General features: G+C 34.4%; 1 pseudogene; it reads right to left on the reverse strand.

Moving 5' to 3' along the window:
• Window positions 1-11,195: 11,195 nt before the first annotated feature.
• LOC118883051 lies at window positions 11,196-12,116 on the reverse strand (annotated as a pseudogene).
• Window positions 12,117-20,894: the final 8,778 nt, after the last annotated feature.

Genomic DNA, 20,894 nt, shown 5'->3' on the forward strand with positions numbered 1-20,894 from the left:
GCTTACCCAGAGTTAGACAGCTAGCATATATAGAACCCAGTATTTAAATCCAGAGAACCTAAATCCATACTTGCTGGATAGATAGTTGATTTCTGAAGATTTAATTACCATATATTCCTTCAAAATTTTTGACTGGAAGCTATTGTATGCTTATAATTCTATTCTTAGAGAAGAACTGTGTGAACAGTGACAGAAAAATAATTCATCAAATTGACTCATGCAGCAATGTTTATTAGGCAAATGTTATATACTAGTACAACAAATTCTCTCCCCTGTATGAGAAGTCTATCTTTCTAGTCAGGGCAATAGGTAACTGCTGTCACTGAAATTACTGTTCTCTCAGTAAATATTAAGATTTATACATAATGCCATATTATTAGTACCTTAAGAGCTTCATGTCACAGTCAATATACTTTACAAAGTCCTGGTGTCATTCTAGAGTGGATATCTAGAATGGTACACATTTTGTCACGCCTGAACCTTCAATAAGTTGGGATGCTTTTTTAAGAAGAATACACTATTGCACATACAAAATTAAGTTACAAAGTGTGCATTTATTTCCAATTAGAAAGACTATCACACCAAACATAAATTTGGCAAATATCAAAATCATTACAGTAATCAAATAATAAGTTTAATCTCTCATCATTCTGAAATACTTCTGTAATATGTATCCTTAATTTTTGCTTTATACTCTCTGATTGCCTCTTCCTATAAAAATGATTTTGGAAGATTATTTCCATCCTGAGAAAAGTAAGTTAAGATAGTCTTTCTTCTAATATGTTTGATCAAATATTTTTATCATGATTTACATGCAGATCAATTCCAAAAGTTTCACAACTACTTTTTGTTGATGTCATGTAAGTTTTTAATATTGTTATTAAATTTGGGAAAATTTCTCTCAGGCATTTTTGGTTTTCAAATTTTAGCTGTAACAGATAAAATCAGTGTTTGTGCTGTTAAAGTTCAGAGCCTTGCACACAGGAATTCTGGTGAATTTTCCTTGTGGTTTCCTATCAAAATGAAAAAAAAAAAAAGCAAAGCACTACCTCACACATTTATCATTATAGAGTACGTAATCAAGATTATGATGTTTTGATTCTTGTTTTTGCTAAGTATTGGTAAGAAATGAATATTCCACTTAAAAAGTTTATAAGTGTGAAGATTAGGAGAAATTTTTACACACTGCTTTCTCACAACTAAACATTTCAAATCAAGTTTTTCCCTCTATTCATATTTCCGGTACCAGGTAGCATAAGACACATACATACTGTGCTAAAACCTCTGACTTTCCACATAAATGAAATAACACCAGGTGACACAGCACAGTAGGTAGAAGGAAATGTCCTGAGAGTCATTTAAACCCTAAATGCTTAGCAATAATTTACCTTTTCATAGAAGAGACTACAAAATACACTGAATCCCAAGTAAATATATCCTCAAACTCCATTTCACATGAACTAACTCCAACTTTCCTGTGGACCCTCCTGCATACAGTATCATGGAGGGGAAGGCAAATTAGAAAAATATAGCAATCTTAACCAATTTGTGTAAAAATATTTTGCAAATTTTACAGAAACAAACACCATTCTAAGGTCTCTCAAAGAGGAAGGGCTCCATGAGAATGTGCAAAGGTAGGAAACAGTCCACAATCTCACCCTCACTTCTGATACCAATGCTTGGGTATCCCAAAATCACCTTTAGTTTCAATAATTTGCAAGAAGGACTCACAGATCTCACTGAAAGCTTAATGCTCACAGTTATGGTTTATTACAATGAATTAGTGAAGGGAAGGGACACATGGGGCAGAGTCCAGGAAAGTTCCACGTTTGGAGTCTCCACTTATTCTCTCCCTGTGGAGTCACAGACAGTGATAACTTTCCTGACAACAGAATGTGACAATAGTCATGGAGTATTGGCAACCTGGGAAGCTCTCCTGAGTTTTGGGGTCCAGAGTCTTTACTGGGGCTCTGTCACACAGACATGGATGACTGCCCATGTGGCTAATCTAAGCCTCTAGCCCTTCCAGATGTGGAGCTAATACCACATGACCCAGAGATATCATTGTCAGACTGTCTTTATTGGCCTAAGGCCCTAATGTAAGCAAAGATAATTTTATCAAGTAGAAAATTCCAGGAACCTAGAGATTGTCTCACAGTAGCCAAGGGCAAAGTCCAGAGCTCAACTTGGGCAAAGTTAAACTCTTTACTGCACAAAATGATAGAACCTGAAGCTTAAGTTCCATAAGTTTCACAGTAAATCTGCCCCTTCCAGAAATATGTGATTGTTAGTATTTGTTGAATAAGTGGATGCCTTCTGTGTTTATCTATATATAGGTCCTAGAAAACCTATGTGAATATGGAAATCAAGTACATTATCTGTGATATTAGACTACCATGCCTTGTAGTAGGGGTTGCAAAGTAGAGCTACATGCCTTTCCAGAATCTTCACTGAGGTCACAAATTCTGCCTTCTTGAATTTACCTCTTATACCTTAATATGCATATACCTTAAAATAAACCTATATTATCTGCAACTTTCTGTTATCCAAGTTCTATCAGCAAGATGTAATCAACTCAGGGATTCAGGATGTTTTTGGAATGGTGGAAACACTAGGTTTTACTGCATCTTAAGTTGTGTTGCAGAATAGTAGAATAAATACAAGTTTGTAGCAAGTCTCTCAAGATGAAGTGTGATCCCTAAAAGGTAGAAGCAAACTCATTCTAAGTCTCTGCTTTGGGGATAGAAGAGGTGAAGAGTAGACAGTTTTGAATTCAATAGCTGCATGCCAGATGCATATGTCTTTGCAATGAGCCAATCATATAAGGTTACAGGGAATGTGCTAGAATCACAATGCCTGCATCTCTCAAGTTGTCTAGCAAAAGGAAAAGAGTAGATATGCACCATATTGGTACCTATAACAATATTAGAACCAGGTTTAGATTTTTAATAAATATATTTAAATCATTAAAGAAAATAACACATTTTAAAACCTTAAGACAGTTATAAATTACTGTGGAAAAAATGAAATTTGAAAAAGAAAATAATGGACCTTATAAAGACAAAGTATTTAAAAGGCATTGGAAAACTAAGAGAAGCCTTATTAAAGCTGAAGAAAACTTAGTGTACCAGAGGATAAAATTGAGGAAAGAAATCAAAATAAGCTATAGAGAAAATAGAGATAAAAATATGGAAAATAAGTTGAGAGGCATAGAATAGACTGAGAATAAGGAATAGAAAAAGAGAGGAAATTGCAGAAAAATAGTGTCTGAGAACTTCCCAGAACAGATTGAGTGCATGAAGTTACTGCCTAAACAAGGAAATAAAAATAAACCCATTCCTGCTAGTATCTTATGAATTGGTGAAAATAAAACACTCGACAATACCTTAAGAAACTATAAAGAAAAGGAAACACCCCTAACAATGGCAATTAATGTGTAAGCAGTCCTCTCAAAAGCAAAATAGAAGTCAAAAGATGGAAACTTATTTTTGAATACTGAAAAAAGTTCCATTTTCAGTCACACACCCAATTACACTAACTTTTTAAAATAGTTGAAAAAAAAATAGTTGAAAAGATCAACTTAAAAAAAGAAGCACATACAGCACTGCTAATATCAACTAAATATTATTAAGGCAAGAAAAGCACCATATAAAAAGCCAATATTCTTCATAAAATCCTCAATTTAGAAGAATACTCTAATATAACTATGTGTCATGTAAACATTATAAAATATGTTGTATAATTCATAAAATAATAGATTAACATAAAAATGAGCAAGAAAATAGAACATAAAAATGAGCAAGAAAATAGAAGATAGGAACAAAAGTTAACAAGTTTTTTTTCTAATAGAGAGTAAAACCTACCCTACCCTAAACAGATAATATACATTCTTTCAATTTTTCATGTGTTAATCCAGAGAGACCACCTTAAACTAATACTAAAAACATCATATGAATTCAAAAAAAAAAAAAACAAAACATAGAATTAGAAATCAGTAGTGAGGAGAAACCCAGAAAATATCTCTAAATTTAAAAATAAAACCCACACATTTATGCATGTGTTCGCATACAAACATATTTCTGAAGCCATCACATTGTAAAGTCGAAAAAATTTAGAATTGAACAAAAACAAAAGGATCCTACATGGAATGTAATTTGAAGTATTATTTAGAGCAAAATTCATCATTGTAAACAGATTAAAAGAAGAAAATAGAAAAATTAATGATCTAAGCATCTCATTCATGAAATTAGGAAAAGAAAAATGGCAGCAATCTAAAGAATATGATGGACAAATATAATAAATATGAATGCATTTGTGAATATAGAGGAACTCAGGAAGCAATTGAGAGGATTAGCAAATCCAAATTTCCTTGAAAATATGCATAAAACCCACTAGAGCTTTCCTCAAACATGGTACTCATTAGCATCATGTGGGGAGCCTTCAAAACTTCGTATGCTCAGCTCATAATTCCTAATCCAGCCCTCAGAAGTCTTTAGATTTTCCCAGGTGGTTCCAATATATAGTCATGTGGAAAACACAAACAGACAAAACTCTGAGTTTTGTACTAAAAGAAAGAGAGAAAGAAATGACAGAGAGCTGATGGGGGTGATGAAGGATATTGAAAGATAAAGCAATATTAGAGAGACATGGAAATATGTCAGGGCAATCGTGATTTCAAATTTAGAAAGCATCCTATAAATAAGTTTATAGACATTCTGAGTTTGTTTATGAACATAAAGAGTAATCCAGCTGTTTAAAAATCCATCCACAAAAAAACTTGATGATTTTATAGGTAACCTCGACCATTCTTTCAAAGAATAGGAAAATCTAGAGAATGAAGAGAAAGAAAAGACAAGGGCAGGAGGGTGGAATGGGGAGGGAATCTGGGAGGGGGAGCTAAAAGGAGAAAAGAAGAAGAAAATGTCCACAGTTTTGTTTTGTTTTGTTTTCAATTTTAAGGCAAGGTATATGTTAACAGGGAAATCGGGGGCAGCATAAGGGAAAAAATTCAAGATTTGTTTAAGAGCACAAATTTAGTAACAATAAATAAAAGATCAACACACCAAATAATAAACAAGTATGTTTTTTTCTCAAAATGAAAAGAAGGATTAAAGTAAGAAAATCTATTAATATAAGTTACAGCACATGGCAGGGACTGCAAACTGCTGGAATCCACCGGCCTTCTTCCATATGACTACACAAAACCTATCTGATTATTAGACCCACACTTGTTACTTGTCCATGTGAATTAATTCTACACTTTCTCTCCAAGATGTTTAATGAGTTTAGGATTTATGCATTTAATTAATTGCATGCGGAATGTTAAATGATTTCCCTGTTCTACTCTGAAAATGCATTTACTGTCTCTCCAAGCCATGAATCTGGTGTTCAGTAGGGCATGCAGAGTCGGTTTATGAAAAAGAAAACAATACAATCTTTTAAAGTCCTTGAATTATATTAACACATTTAAAACTGAGTTATCTCTAATAAAGAAAAAATGTGTATTTAATGATTAAATGTACAAAACATTTGCTAGCCCCTAAGCAAAGCACAAAAATGAGCAGAATGATACAAAATGATACATTCTACAGGAAGGGAGAAAGAAGACATGCATATCCATAATTAGAAGAATGAATAAAAAATGTCATCAGTGCTCCTAGAGCCTAATAGTAACAAGTAAAGCTCTTTGTATGGACAGACATCTTCATGGAGATTGATTTGATAGTAACAGTTAAGGATAGCATTTCCAAGTCTGATTCATATACAATTTTCATGGCAACAGCTATACTGTAATGTGTTTTTCTATAAAAACTATTTTGCCTTGTCCATGAGCACATTGAGTGCAACTGCATGTGCCAGTAACAGACTTTGTCCGTGATCCTCTTATGAAGAAATAGCTTTAAATCTTACTAAAAGTTATTGCTAATAAATTACTCATTATAGATGATATGAGAACTACACACACCAGTTAATCACAGAAAATAAGGGAAACTTACATAATGTATGTTTTACTTGTTTCATAAATCAGAATAGTTGAAACAGACATTTAATAATTTAAATAAAAGTATACATACAATTGTATTTTCAAAGAGATCCCATATTTTAATGATAATAGATGGTCTTGGCTTCATTATGCCTGAAGGGTTTTTCTTAATATGAAAAGGTGATGCATTTATAGAGGCTGATTCATATATTCTCTAAAGTGCTCAAGATATGCTACATTTTTCTGGACCTCTTCTAGAACATCTTTGAAAGACAGTTTGAAATATTGCCTTTATTAATGTACTGTGAGATTTTGAGAGTTTCTATAGACACGTAAAAATTGGAGGTGGTTACCCTCAGAAAGAACAGATGTTTTGACATATGTCCAGATGAGTACTCTGAACTAGAAATTCAAATCTCCTTCTGGAAAACTTTTTGTGCTAACATATTGTAGACAATGAATCTTAAAAACCATTGGCTATGGACTTGACAGAAAAAATGGGATTAGTTAAGATTTATTTACAGAGATTAACCAAATTGAGCATAGAAATGGGTGGAACTGGCTATATTCCTCTGATTTTCAAATGATTGGCAAAAATTCCTTTAATCTTTCCAAAAATTCTTTAAATTCTCTGAAATTCACATACAATATAATATTTCTAAATACATTTCCTATCTGTCTTTGTTAAATCATGTGGAACACTTTCCCTGCCTACAACACTTCTAAGAGGAATATACATTTGCAGACCCAAATTGTGGAAAGAAATGCTCAAATTTGAATAATTTTACTCTCTTTTCTGCATTATCATAAAAAAGGACGGATTCAAAGCATAACAATATCCACATTTAAATGGCATCAAGCAAAATCATATCGTTTCTCTATCGCTGATGATAATTACATATGAAAATACCTCCCCATTTTTGTAGATTTACATTTATATAATTCAAAATAAAAAATGCATATTTGTCAGCTATTTTTTTTAAACAAGCCCAAACTTATATAGAACATTTATGCATTTAAACAAGCTATAAGGCATGGTTTTTATTTTCTCCTCTTGGAGAAATGTCATGTGAACATGGCAAAAATAGTGATCTCTAATTCTTCTTCCTTTTGTTTGAAGGTCTTTTCCCTTGCTTGCTCTTTTTTCATATGTAATATTGTCACTGGACATTAAACATGTTTTGAAAAGCACCAGAAACCCAGAATATATTTTCAACACTGTCTACAGAAATACTTCAAATTTAACTCATAACAGTTTCAACATGCATATGATATATAATAGATTCCTCATACGCTTAGGAATTGAAATTAGGATAAAATGTGAATTATCAGCACTGTTTGGCTGAGAAAGATTATCCTATAATAGCCACTAATTTGGCAAGAATAATATGTGCTTAAATTATCCAAATTTCCACGTGGCCCTAAAATTAATCTCTTGGGGTACAGATAATTCTTTAATTCCATTCCTCTCTACAAATCATTGAAAAATGTCCATCCTGTTTTGAACAAAGTATTAGGGAAAAGTATATAAAACTATTTTAACTAGATCTGGGATCTCTGAATAGATGACTGCAATAAAGAATAGTGTAGTCATTACTGTTCTGTATATTTTAGCCCAGATACTTTTCCTCACAGACATATTTTCTCTAGCCTGGGATTTTCAACTTTTAAAGAGTGTACATTCAGCATTCCCTGCTGCAGAAAATAAGAATTACTTTGAAAGTTGCTTTTATCTAATTATAACCATTGTCTTGACAACAAATGCAAACAAAAGTGTGTTTCTTTTTTTTAATGAACTCATTGATCACTATGCCTAATCTCCATAGGATGGCAAGGCATTTTGAATAAATATGTTGAAATGCTTTTAAAACCTCTGATGTCTCCTTGAGAATCACTTTTCTGGATACACTCCATCAATCCCTAATATTCTTCTCCTGCTTCTCAGCTGGTTAATATATATGATTGATCTTTGGCCAAGCAGTAAACATAGAATTGTGTTTACATTAGTTCACCTAATTATAAATTTGCTTTTCCAAGTATGATAGGACACTTTCAAGTTTCATAGAATTTAAATATGCTTGCTAAATATAAATTTCAAACTCTTTAAAATTTGTGCAGGAATAGTGAAAACACTATATTTAAGAACCACATCTAGACTGGAATGAAAAACCTGCCACTTAACACCTGTGTGATTTTAAGTGACCTAACCTCTCTGAGACTCAGCTTACTCATCCATAGAAAGGAAATAACAGCATCAACTCTTTAAGAGTCATGGTATAGGTAAAATCTCTTAGCGCTCAATATGGTTTAGTTTTCTGTTTCTGCTTCCAAGTCAATATCTCCTTACCAAAAAAAAAAAAAGAAAAACATTAACCCTCTGACATCCCAGTCTGAAAAAAAGTCTCTGTGGCATGCTGAACTAAGAATCTAGCCTCAGTGTCTTTTATTTCAATTATATATCCTGGGATTACACAGTTTGGGGATAATGTTAATGAGTTTTCACACACAATAAATGATGCACAAGACAAGCTATTTAGTATCCAAATCTGAAAGTTGATGTTCTGTAAAGCTGCTTTAAGAATTTGAAAGATTATTGAAACATTACAAGGATGTAATGTTTCCATTACTTCAATACATATGTTAAAATACTAAATAAAAATTAACTGCAATCTATAGAACCTGATTATATTACTATTCTATTATTTCTGGGCTAACAAAATTAAATTTCAGATTGGTTGAACTTTATGGAAAATGAGGAAGTTTGCTGTAGAGCTGTAAAGAAGAATCATATTTTCAATCACACCACACAACCAAGATACAGCATATTCAAAGTGCTGAAATTCAATGATAAAAAAATAAATCTTGGAGGCAGCAAAATATTACATACAAAGAGAAAAGAAAATGACTTCATCAGACAAATATAAACTGAGAGAAATTGCTGCCAGTATATCTGATTTAAGAAATATTAAAGAATACTTTTTATACCAAATCAATATACCAGACAGAAATCTAGATTTGTTTAATAAATAAAGATCTCTGGAAATTGTAAAAAATGATAATAACTACATTTTTTTCTTATTTAGACTTGGTTTAATAGAAATTTGACTCTCTGAAAGAAAAATAGTAAAAATAAAGTGGCTAATAACATAAATACAATTAAAATATATAATTAAAAGAGGACAGAGGAATGGAAGGAGTAATTATATTTATCCTGTTGTAAGTTTACCACTGTTTTTCACAGCTATAAATAATGGACCAACAGTGAAGCATGAATGGAATAAAAAAGAAACACTCAACCCAAAAGCTATCATGATAAAAAGAAAAAGGGAACAAAGAGCCGATAGAAAAAATAAGAGAAAAATAAGTTGGTGTAATTAAATTCAAATATATCAATAGTTGCATTACATATAAACAGTCTGTAGACCCAATTAGTGATAGAGATGGTCAAATTGGATTTAAAAAGATACAATCTATATATAGTCTATTGAAACCAAATTCAAACATAAAGATGTTGAAAGGTTAAATGTAATAATATGGAAAAATATAATATGTAAATATTAAGCAAAGAAATCTGGAGTGGCTATATTAATATCAAAAAATAGAATTCAGAACAAGGCATATTACCAGAACAAAAGCAGTCAATTGAGGGAAAAGACATAATAATCCCAATAAAGCTTCAAAATGCATGAAGCAAAACCTGATAGAACTGAAAAGTAAAAAGAAAAATCCACAATTATAGTTGGATATATTAATACTTCTCTGTCTGAAATCCCTAGAACAAGCAGATATACAGTAAACATATACAAGACCTGATAAACAGAAGCTGACCTAGTTGACATTTATAAATCCCTCCAACAAACAAAAGCAAAGATACAAATTTCAAAAAGCTTTTGGAATACGTAACCAAAATAGAACATTTTCTGAGCCATTAAACAAAAATCAATACATCTGAAAGAACTGATGATGGTCAAAGTCTATTTTCTGAGCACAATGCAATTATTGTTGATAACAACAGGAAGATATCTGGAAAAAGCCAAATATTTGGAAGTAAACAAATGCTTCTAAATAACTCATAATACTTCTAAATAACTCATGAGATTCACAAAGGAAATTAGAAAATATTTTAGTTGAATGAAAATGAAAACATTACATATTACAATTTGTGGGAAATAGATAAAGCAGTGCTTATGGGGATTTTACAGCATTAAACACTTGTCTTTAGAAGGAAGTAAGGTCTCAAATCAGCTACCTAATATTCCATGTTAAGCAACAATAAAAAAAGGGGGGGAAATAAACCCAAAGCAAGCAGAAGAGAGGAAATAATAAAGATAAAAGCAGAAAAGATGAAATAGTAAAGAGAAATAATAGGAAAAATCAATTAAAAAGGAACTGGTTTTTTAAAAAGATCAATGAAACTGATAAATCTCTAGCCAGAATGATCAACTAACTCAAATCCACAAGAAGAAATGAAAAGCACTGGAATGGTACATCTGTCAGTAAATATAGACTATATATATAAAATGTTTCTCCTCAATTTTATTAAAAGACATACGATTACATAAAGCAGTAATTATAATACTCTGTTTTTAGGTTTGTAACATACACAGATGTCATTTTTTAATTCAATTTATTTAAACTAAAAAAAAAGTTCACCCATTTATTCCAACCCCTACCCCCCACCTCTGGCAACCATCTATATAAATATAAATATAAATATAAATATATTTAGATTCCATATATGACAAAGATCATACAGTATTTGTCTTTCTTTGTCAGACTCATTTCACTTCATATAATAATTTATAAATTATATGGCAAAATAGAACAAATGAGGAAAATGGATATGGAGCAGTAATAGAGAAAAGTTGCAATATTTTATTGGAATTAACACAGTATTAATGTGAAGTAGATTATAATATATTGATTCATATTATAGATCCTGGAGTAAATAGAAAATCAACAGAGGAATTAAAATGAATACTAAAAATTTGGTTTTACATGAAATGTGTTAAGGAAGAATAAAGGAGCAACAAAGACAACGGACATAAAAAACAAATGGCAGTCGTAAAGCCAATCATATTAATGACTATATCAAGTATAAATGGACTCATCACTCCAATCAAAAGAGATTTTTTATTTTATTTTATTTTATTTTATCTTATTTTACCTAATCTCATCTCATCTTATCTTACTTTGGAAACTTTATTTTCTGTCACCCTATTTCCTTTTTAAGAGTCTGCAGAAGAACAGCTGAAGACCATTCAGCGGTTGCTCCTCCCATTCCGTGGCCTGAGCAGCGGCAGCTGCAGCCCATCTTCAGTGGCGTCTTCAGTGACCGCTGTGCACTGTGGTTCTCAGTGGGGAACTGCTGGGCAGGCACAGAGGGCACCTGCCGCCTTCAGACCAGGCTGCCACCTCGGGTTGAGCAGCAGTAAATTCAGGAGCTGGAGCAGTCCGTTCACCCTGAATTCCTCCTCGGTCACAGCCTTCTCAGCTGAGGCCGGCCCTTCCTTCACCACCTGTTGAGGATCTTCCTACAAGTTGAGAGTAGGCGGGACTCCCGCAGGTGCTCACGGGAGAGGGAACCACGCATGCGCAGATCTTCCCGGGTCAGCGTCCATCAATCACGTCAGACCCGTAGAGCGAGCTCCCGGTTGTTGCACAGATGGCGGGGTACACACGGCACAGAGACTGGTTTGTGTTACACGGAGCAGTGGTAGGCAGGTTCACAGAAGATGCCTCTCACGCCAGTGGTCAGGCCTGGTGTCGGGAACCGCCACGAGTCGCGGCTCCCGGAAGCCTGCCAGGCTCCGGTGAGTGAGGTTCCAGGAGCGAGGTGACCAGCAGTAGGAGTGGCGCCCATGGCAGCAGCAGACTTCGGCACAGCTCTCTGGCTGGTCTTCCTGGAGGTTATGCTACAGACAACAGACAGATTTTCAACGGCAGTGATGGCAGAAGCGGACAGCAGAAGCTTCTCCCAGGTTCTCTTCAGATTTAGAGGTAATGGCATCACTTTTCCTTCTTAGATAACTGTCTGATTTGGAAGTCAAGGTTGGTGCCACCTAAGTGGGTTCTTGCTGCAAGGTTTGAGGACATCCTCCTTCATTTGCAGGACATCAAAGTCTCTGGGCATTGTGAAAGTTTCCCTGAAAGTTATGACAGGAACCCAGAACAAGGCCTTACAGACCGCTGTCTGGGTAGCACAGAAAGGGAAAAGTCAAAAGATTTTAAATTTGTAAATTGGACTAAGGAGCAAGATTAAATTATATTGAGTAGAAAAGATATGTTGGATTCAAAGATGCAAACGAAGGCTTACCCATATATTACTATATTCTCTATCAATATGTTAAATCTATCCACCTTAGTTTTGAAAGATATTTTTTAGGGGATTATACATTTCATGAGGCTTTGCCTATAAAATCTATGTTACTAAGAGATTATTAAAAATGAAAGCCAATCAAATAACAGTATACTAAAAAGTTCATAGATATAGGAAAAGAAATAATTTTTAAGAAGTACATGAAATTTTAAAGTTCAGACATTTCAGATTGTAATGAAATGTTCTGTGATGGAAATACTCTGTAGCCAGTAAGTTTGGAAATGCTATATAGACTATATCCTCTGCAAGAGATGCATCATTCACGTTAGCATAATGGAGTAGTCCTGCAAGAAAAGAACTATGACTGAGTTTAATGTACCATTCCTGTCGTATTTGTCCATGAAACGTATGTATTTATAGTCTATATAACAATTGTATTTATATATAACAGTTACTAATACCCCACATAAACAGATTTCCTTGCAGGATTCTCACACATTGATGTAAAGAAGAGCATACAGATCCTTCTAACTTAGTGTTCACTAAAATATAAGCTCTAAGAGGGCCTTTTTACCCCAAAACATAGTACGGTGCCTAATATAGATTATATGTTTGCTTTTATTTTTGTTATATCTGTATCTATATCTATATCTATCTAACTATTGATCTATAGAGAGTGAGATAAATGGTTGAATGAATAAGTTACTTCATTCCAATTATGAAACAGAACAACATATTAGTTTAATATATATCTGAAGAAAAAATCAATACTAATCTATATAAGAAAACCTAAACAATTGTTCACCACAAATAGGCAGCTTATTTTGTTTCTCCTATTTGTGGATCATTAACTTTAAGTGAGTGATCTAAAATGAATACGCTTCAAACAACAATATAGAAAGGAATAGTGAAGTATCTTTTGCAATAACTATAGATGCTGGCATTAATAACATTTCCTAGAGAGAATCAGCATTCTACAGGATAATACAGTTGCTTCCTTGGTTGTAGAACACTAAATTGAATAGCAGTGGTGGTACAATTTATTGAACTATGAGCCAATTGATTATTAATTTTTTAAATAGTTTGTCTCCCTTCTGTTTTAAATGGATAGCCAGACTTTGTTCTGTCTTGTCTCAGGAAAGCTGTGGCACAATAAAGATTACATAAAGTCCAAGGGTGTTTCTCAAGAACAGATTGTATTGGGTGTCTAGGAAGAAAAGGAAAAGGCAGATGGGAACATTCCTTTGAGGACAGCAGAGAGGAATGGATAAGACCTCTGATGTGACCCCTGGGTGTATGGGGAAGGATCAATTCTAGGCATAGGGCTTTCATGTTTTACAAAACTCACACACTACATATGATGAAGAATTGAGTGACCCAGATAATTGAGGAATTGTGTAGTCTTCAACAATGACATTATTAAAGGCCACTATGGTAGAAAGATAATTGAAATTCTCTCACATTTTCAGGAACTCAGAGTGCTCCTAGATTCTTAAGAAACCTTACAGAGGCTGAAGAAAAGCAAATGATGCTGACACTAATTATCCTGACAAACTAGTAGTTTAGGCTCATAGATGAATTAGAAGTTAATTAATGGAAGCCCAGAAATGTGATATTCTATGATTTTGAAAGTTGACTTTAAACAAAGTGTTTTGTTAAGAATATAAAACATGGGGCTTCCCTGGTGGCTCAGTGGTTAAGAATGGACATATATACACTACCAAACATAAAATAGATAGCTAGTGGGAAGCAACCGCATAGCACAGGGAGATCAGCTCAGTGCTTTGTGACCACCTAGAGGGGTGGGATAGGGAGGGTGGGAGGGAGGGAGATGCAAGAGGGAAGAGATATGGGAACATATGTATATGTATAACTGATTCACTTTGTTATAAAGCAGAAACTAACATACCATTGTAAAGCAATTATACTCCAATAAAGATGTTAAAAAAAAAAAAAGAATACACCTGCCATATACCCTGAGAAAACCATAATTCAAAAAGAGTCATGTACCATAATGTTCATTGCAGCACTATTTACAATAGCCAGGACATGGAAGCAACCTAAGTGTCCATCGACAGATGAATGGATAAAGAAGAATGGCACATATATACAATGGAATATTACTCAGCCATAAAAAGAAATGAAATTGAGTTATTTGTAGTGAGGTGGATGGACCTAGAGTCTGTCATACAGAGTGAAGTAAATCAGAAAGAGAAAACAAATACCGTATGCTAACACATGCATATGGAATCTAAAAAAGAAAGGTCTGAAGAACCTAGGGGCAGGACAGGAATAAAGACGCAGACGTAGAGAATGGACTTGAGGACACAGGGATTGGGTAGGGTAAGCTGGGACGAAGTGAGAGAGTGTCCTGGACATATATACACTACCAAATGTAAAATAGATAGCTAGTGGGAAGCAGCCACATAGCACAGGGAGGTCAGCTCGGTGCTTTGTGACCACCTACAGGGGTGGGATAGGGAGGGTGGGAGGGAGATGCAAGTGGGATGAGATATGGGGATATATGTATATGTATGGCTGATTCACTTTGTTATAAAGCAAAAACTAACACACCATTGTAGAGCAATTATACTCCAATAAAGATGTTAAAAAAAAAAAAAAAGAATACGCCTGCCAATGCAGGGGACACGGGTTCGAGCCCTGGTCCGGGAAGATCCCACAAGCTATGAGCAACCAAGCCCATGTGCCACAACTACTGAGCCTGCGCTCTAGAGCCTGCGAGCCACAACTACTGAAGCCCGCGTGCCTAGAGCCTGTGCTCCGCAACAAGAGAAGCCACTGCAATGAGAAGCCCGTGCACGACAATGAAGAGTAGCCCCTGCTCGTATCAACTAGAGAAAGCACGCACACAGCAATGAAGACCCAACGCAGCCAAAAATAAAAAAATTTAAAAATATATCTATAAAACATTTTAGATAAGTTGACAATTTACAAAATATATTAAGGCAGAGAAAATATTTCCTAGGATACTGTAATGATGGATACATGTCATTGTACACTTGTTCAAAACCATAGAACGTACAGCACCAAGAGTGAACCCTAATGTAAACCAAGGATTTTGAGTGATTATGATGTGTATGTAGGTTTGTCAACTGTAACAAGTATATCACTCTGGTGGGGGATGTTGATAATGAGGGAGGCTCTACATGTGTGGGGAAGGAGGGTGTATATGGGAAATACCAGTATCTTCCCCTCAATTTTTCTGTGAACCTAAAACTACTCTTAAAAATAATATATATATGCAAAATAAATGTATATATTTATGAATATATATATATTTATATAGACAAAAAGTTGTGTAGTGGGTGGGTGATTTTTACTAAGTACGAATAAATTTGGACATCAGCAGCAACCATAAGTTAAGGAAAATGTTGCTTTCAGATGTCTGTTGTTTTTGTAGAGAGCCAAGCACTGACAATATCGATGAAGTATAAGAGTAAAAATGTCTGATGATGCAAGCAAAACCAGACAGAGTCATATTAACACAAATTTTGCACTGGTAAGACTGAGACTGGTGGCAATATTCATTGCAATTGTTTATGTAAAATGGCAGCCAAGTGAACTGAAGTGGTTTGGAAAAAAAATACGTAAAACAATTGTGTGCCTTAAAAGTTTACATATGGATGAAACCAGATTGCTTGAGAAAAGTGCCTGTTAGGACCTCATTTTTAAAAAGAAAATAGCTTAACTAGGATTGAAGTCTATGGAAATAAAGCTTATGTCTTTAACTTGGGGTAAGTAGGAGATTGCAAGTCGGAAGCACAGCTTGTTTATTACACACACACACACAAACACGTTTAGAGGTCTTTTTATTTGTTTTTGCTTCACATAAAATTCACATTGTGCAAAATTATCCTAAATGGAACAATTGTGAGAGAAAGGATTTATCTCTAACTAGTTACTTCCTAAGAGAAGATTATTAAACCGTTCCTGGAATTATTTCAATTTGTCATTGTTGATTTAATTTTGAATATTTTTCCCTTTCCTGTTTTCATTTGATGATGTTTTATGGCAAAAACATTTAGAATTAAAATAAATTTAAATAATAAACTTTATTTGACATGGTACAATCTTAATAATTTCTAATAGGAGAAATAACAACCTGAAATAAGAGAGATCTAGGGAGGGCATGAATATTTAGGAATGAAACACATTCACATGGGAGGCCCTACTTATACTGCAATGCTGTGTACACAAGAGTTTTTTAAACATCTTTATTGGAGTATAATTGCTCTACAATGGTGTGTAAGTTTCTGCTTTATAACAAATTGAATCAGCTATACATATACATATATCCCCATATCTCCTCCCTCTTTCATCTCCCTCCCACCCTCCCTATCCCACCCCTCTAGGTGGTCAAAAAGCACCGAGCTGATTTCCCTGTGCTATGCGGCTGCTTCCCAGTAGCTATCTATTTTACATTTGGTAGTGTATATATGTCAGTGCCACTCTCTCACTTCGTCCCAGCTACCCTATCCCCCCCATGCCCTCAAGTCCATTCTCTACATCTGCGTCTTTATTCCTGTCCTGCCCCTAGGTTCCACAGAACCATTATTATTATTATTTTTTAGATTCCATATGTATGTGTTAGCATACGGTATTTGTTTTCTCTTTCTGATTTACTTCACTCTGTATGACAGACTCTAGGTCCATCCACCTCACTACAAATAACTCAATTTCGTTTCTTTTTATGGCTGAGTAATATTACTTTGTGTATATGTACCACATCTTCTTTATCCATTCATCTGTCGATGGACACTTAGGTTGCTTCCATGTCCTGGCTATTGTAAATAGTGCTGCAATGAACATTGTGGTACATGACTCTTTTTGAATTATGGTTTTCTCCGGGTATATGCCCACTAGTGGGATTGCTGGGTCATATGGTAGTTCTATTTTTAGTTTTTTAAGGAACCTCCAAACTGTTCTCGATAGTGGCTGTATCAGTTTACATTCCCACCAACAGTGCAAGAGGATTCCCCTTTCTCCACACGTTCTCCAGCATCTATTGTTTGCAAATTTTTTAATGATGGCCATTCGGAAAAGGGTGAGGTGTTATCCCATTGTAGTTTTGATTTGCATTTCTCTGATGATTAGTGATGTTGAGCATCCTTTCACGTGTTTCTTGACAATTTGGATATCTTCTTTGGAGAAATGTCTATTTAGGTCTTCTGCCCATTTTTGGATTGGGTTGTTTGTTTTTTGATATTGAGCTGCATGAGCTGCTTGTATATTGTAGAGATTAATCCTTTATCAGTTGCTTCGTTTGCAAATATATTCTCCCATTCTGAGGGTTGTCTTTTCATCTTGTTTATAGTTTCCTTTGCTGTGCAGAAGCTCTTGAGTTTCATTAAGTCCCATTTGTTTATTTTTGTTTTTATTTCCATTTCTCTAGGAAGTATGTCAAAAAGGATCTTGCTGTGATTTATGTCATAGAGTGTTCTGCCTATGTTTTCCTCTAAGAGTTTTATAGTCTCTGGCCTTACATTTAAGTCTCTAATCCATTTTGAGTTTATTTTTGTATATGGTGTTAGGGAGTGTTCTAATTTCATTCTTTTACATGTAGCTGTCCAGTTTTCCCAGCATCATTTATTGAAGAGACTGTCTTTTCTCCATTGTATAGTCTTGCCTCCTTTATCAAAGATAAGGTGAACATATGTGTGTGGGTTTATCTCTGGGCTTTCTCTCCTGTTCCGTTGATCTGTATTTCTGTTTTTCTGCCAGTACCATACTGTCTTGATTACTGTAGCTTTGTAATATAGTCTGAAGTCAGGGAGCCTGATTCCTCCAGCACCATTTTTCTTTCTCAAGATTGCTTTGGCATTTGGGGGTCTTTTGTGTTTTCATACAAATTGTGAAATTTTTGGTTCTAGTTCTGTGAAAAATGCCATTGGTAGTTTGATAGGGGATTGCATTGAATCTATAGATTGCTTGGGGTAGTACAGTCATTTTCACAATGTTGATTCTTCCCATCCAAGAACATGGTATATCTCTCCATCTGTTTGTATCATCTTTAATTTTTTTCATCAGTGTCTTATAGTTTTCTGCATACAGGTCTTTTGTCTCCTTAGGTAGGTTTATTCCTAGGTATTTTATTCTTTTTGTTGCAATGGTAAATAGGAGTGTTTCCTTAATTTCTCTTTCAGATTTTTCATCATTCGTGTATAGGAATGCAAGAGATTTCTGTGCATTAATTTTGTATCCTGCTACTTTATACCAAATTCATTGATTAGCTCCAGTAGTTTTCTAGTAGCATCTTTAGGATTCTCTATGTACAGTATCATGTCATTGGCAAACAGTGACAGCTTTACTTCTTTTCTGATTTGGATTCCTTTTATTTCTTTTTCTTCTCTGATTGCTGTGGCTAAAACTTCCAAAATTATGTTGAATAATAGTGGTGAGAGTGGCAACCTTGTCTTGTTCCTGATCTTAGAGGAAATGGTTTCAGTTTTTCACCATTGAGAACAATGTTGGCTGTGGGTTTGTCATATATGGCCTTTATTTTGTTGAAGTAAGTTCCCTCTATGCCTACTTTCTGGAGGGTTTTTATCATAAATGGGTGTTGAAATTATTCGAAAGATTTTTCTGCATCTATTGAGATGATCATATGGTTTTTCTCCTTCAATTTGTTAGTATGGTGTATCACATTGATTGATTTGTGTATATTGAAGAATCCTGGCATTCCTGGTGTAAACCCCACTTGATCATGGTGTATGACTCCTTTAATGTGCTGTTGGATTCTGTTTGCTAGTATTTTGTTGAGGATTTTTGCATCTATGTTCATCAGTGATATTGGCCTGTAGTTTTCTTTCTTTGTGACATCTTTGTCTGGTTTTGGTATCAGGGTGATGGTGGCCTCATAGAATGAGTTTGGGAGTGTTCCTCCCTCTGCTACATTTTGGAAGAGTTTGAGAAGGATAGGTGTTAGCTCTTCTCTAAGTGTTTGATAGAATTCGCCTGTGAAACCGTGTGGTCCTGGACTTTTGTTTGTTGGAAGATTTTTAATCACAGTTTCAATTTCAGTGCTTGTGATTGTTCTGTTCATATTTTCTATTTCTTCCTGGTTCAGTCTCAGAAGGTTGTGCATTTCTAAGAATGTGTCCATTTCTTCCAGGTTGTCCATTTTATTGGCATATATTTGCTTGTAGTAATCTCTCATGATGCTCTGTATTTCTGCTGTGTCAGTTGTTACTTCTCCTTTTTCATTTCTAATTCTGTTGATTTGAGTCTTCTCCCTTTTTTTCTTGATGAGTCTGGCTAATGGTTTATCAATTTTGTTTACCTTTTCAAAGATCCAGCTTTTAGTTTTATTGATCTTTGCTATCATTCCTTCATTTCTTTTTTATTTATTTCTGATCTGATCTTTATGATTCCTTTCCTTCTGCTAACTTTGGGGTGTTTTTGTTCCTCTTTCTCTTATTGCTTTTGGTATAGGGTTAGGTTGTTTATTTGAGATGATTCTTGTTTCTTGAGGTAGGATTGTATTGCTATAAACTTCCCTCTTAGAACTGCTTTTGCTGCATCCCATAGGTTTTGGGTCATCGTGTTTTCATTGTCATTTGCTTCTCGGTATTTTTTAATTTCCTCTTTGATTTCTTCAGTGATCTCTAGGTTATTTAGTAGTGTATTGTTTAGTCTCAATGTGTTTGTATTTTTTACAGATTTTTTCCAGTAATTGATACCTAGTCTCATAGCATTGTGGTCAGAAAAGATACTTGATATGATTTCAATTTTCTTAAATTTACCAATACTTGATTTGTGACCCAAGATATGATCTACCCTGGAGAATGTTCCATGAGCACTTGAGAAGAAAGTGTATTCTGTTGTTTTTGGATGGAATGTCCTATAAATATTAATTAAGTCCATCTTCTTGAATATACCATTTAAAGCTTGTGTTTCCTTATTTATTTTCATTTTGGATGATCAGTCCATTGGTGAAAATGGGGTGTTAAAGTACCCAACTATTATTGTGTTATGGTTGATTTCCCCTTTTATGGTTGTTAGCATTTGCCTTATGTATTGAGGTGCTCTTATATTGGGTGCATAAATATTTACAGTTGTTATATCTTCTTCTTGGATTGATCCCTTGATCATTATGTAGTGTCCTTCTTTGTCTCTTGTAGTAGTCTTTTTTTTAAAGTCTATTTTTTCTGATATGAGATTTGCTACTCTAGCTTTCTTCTGATTTCCTTTGTATGGAATATCTTTTCCCCTCCCCTCAGTTTCAGTCTGTATGTGTCCCTAGGTCTGAAGTGGGTCTCTTGTAGACAGCATATATACGAGTCTTGTTTTTGTATCCATTCAGCCAGCCTATGTCTTTTGGTTGGAGCATTTAATCCATTTATATTTAAGGTAATTACCAATATATATGTTCCTATTACCATTTTCTTAATTGTTTTGGGTTTGTTATTGTAGGTCTTTTCCTTCTCTTGTATTTCCTGCCTAGAGAAGTTCCTTTAGCATTTGTTGTAAAGCTGGTTTGGTGGTGCTGAATTCTCTTAGCTTTTGCTTGTCTGTAAAGGTTTTAATTTCTCTGTCGAATCTGAATGTGATCTTTGCTGAGTAGAGTAATCT

This window comes from Balaenoptera musculus, chromosome 1, assembly GCF_009873245.2.
Source record: "Balaenoptera musculus isolate JJ_BM4_2016_0621 chromosome 1, mBalMus1.pri.v3, whole genome shotgun sequence".
Classification (NCBI taxonomy): domain Eukaryota; kingdom Metazoa; phylum Chordata; class Mammalia; order Artiodactyla; family Balaenopteridae; genus Balaenoptera; species Balaenoptera musculus.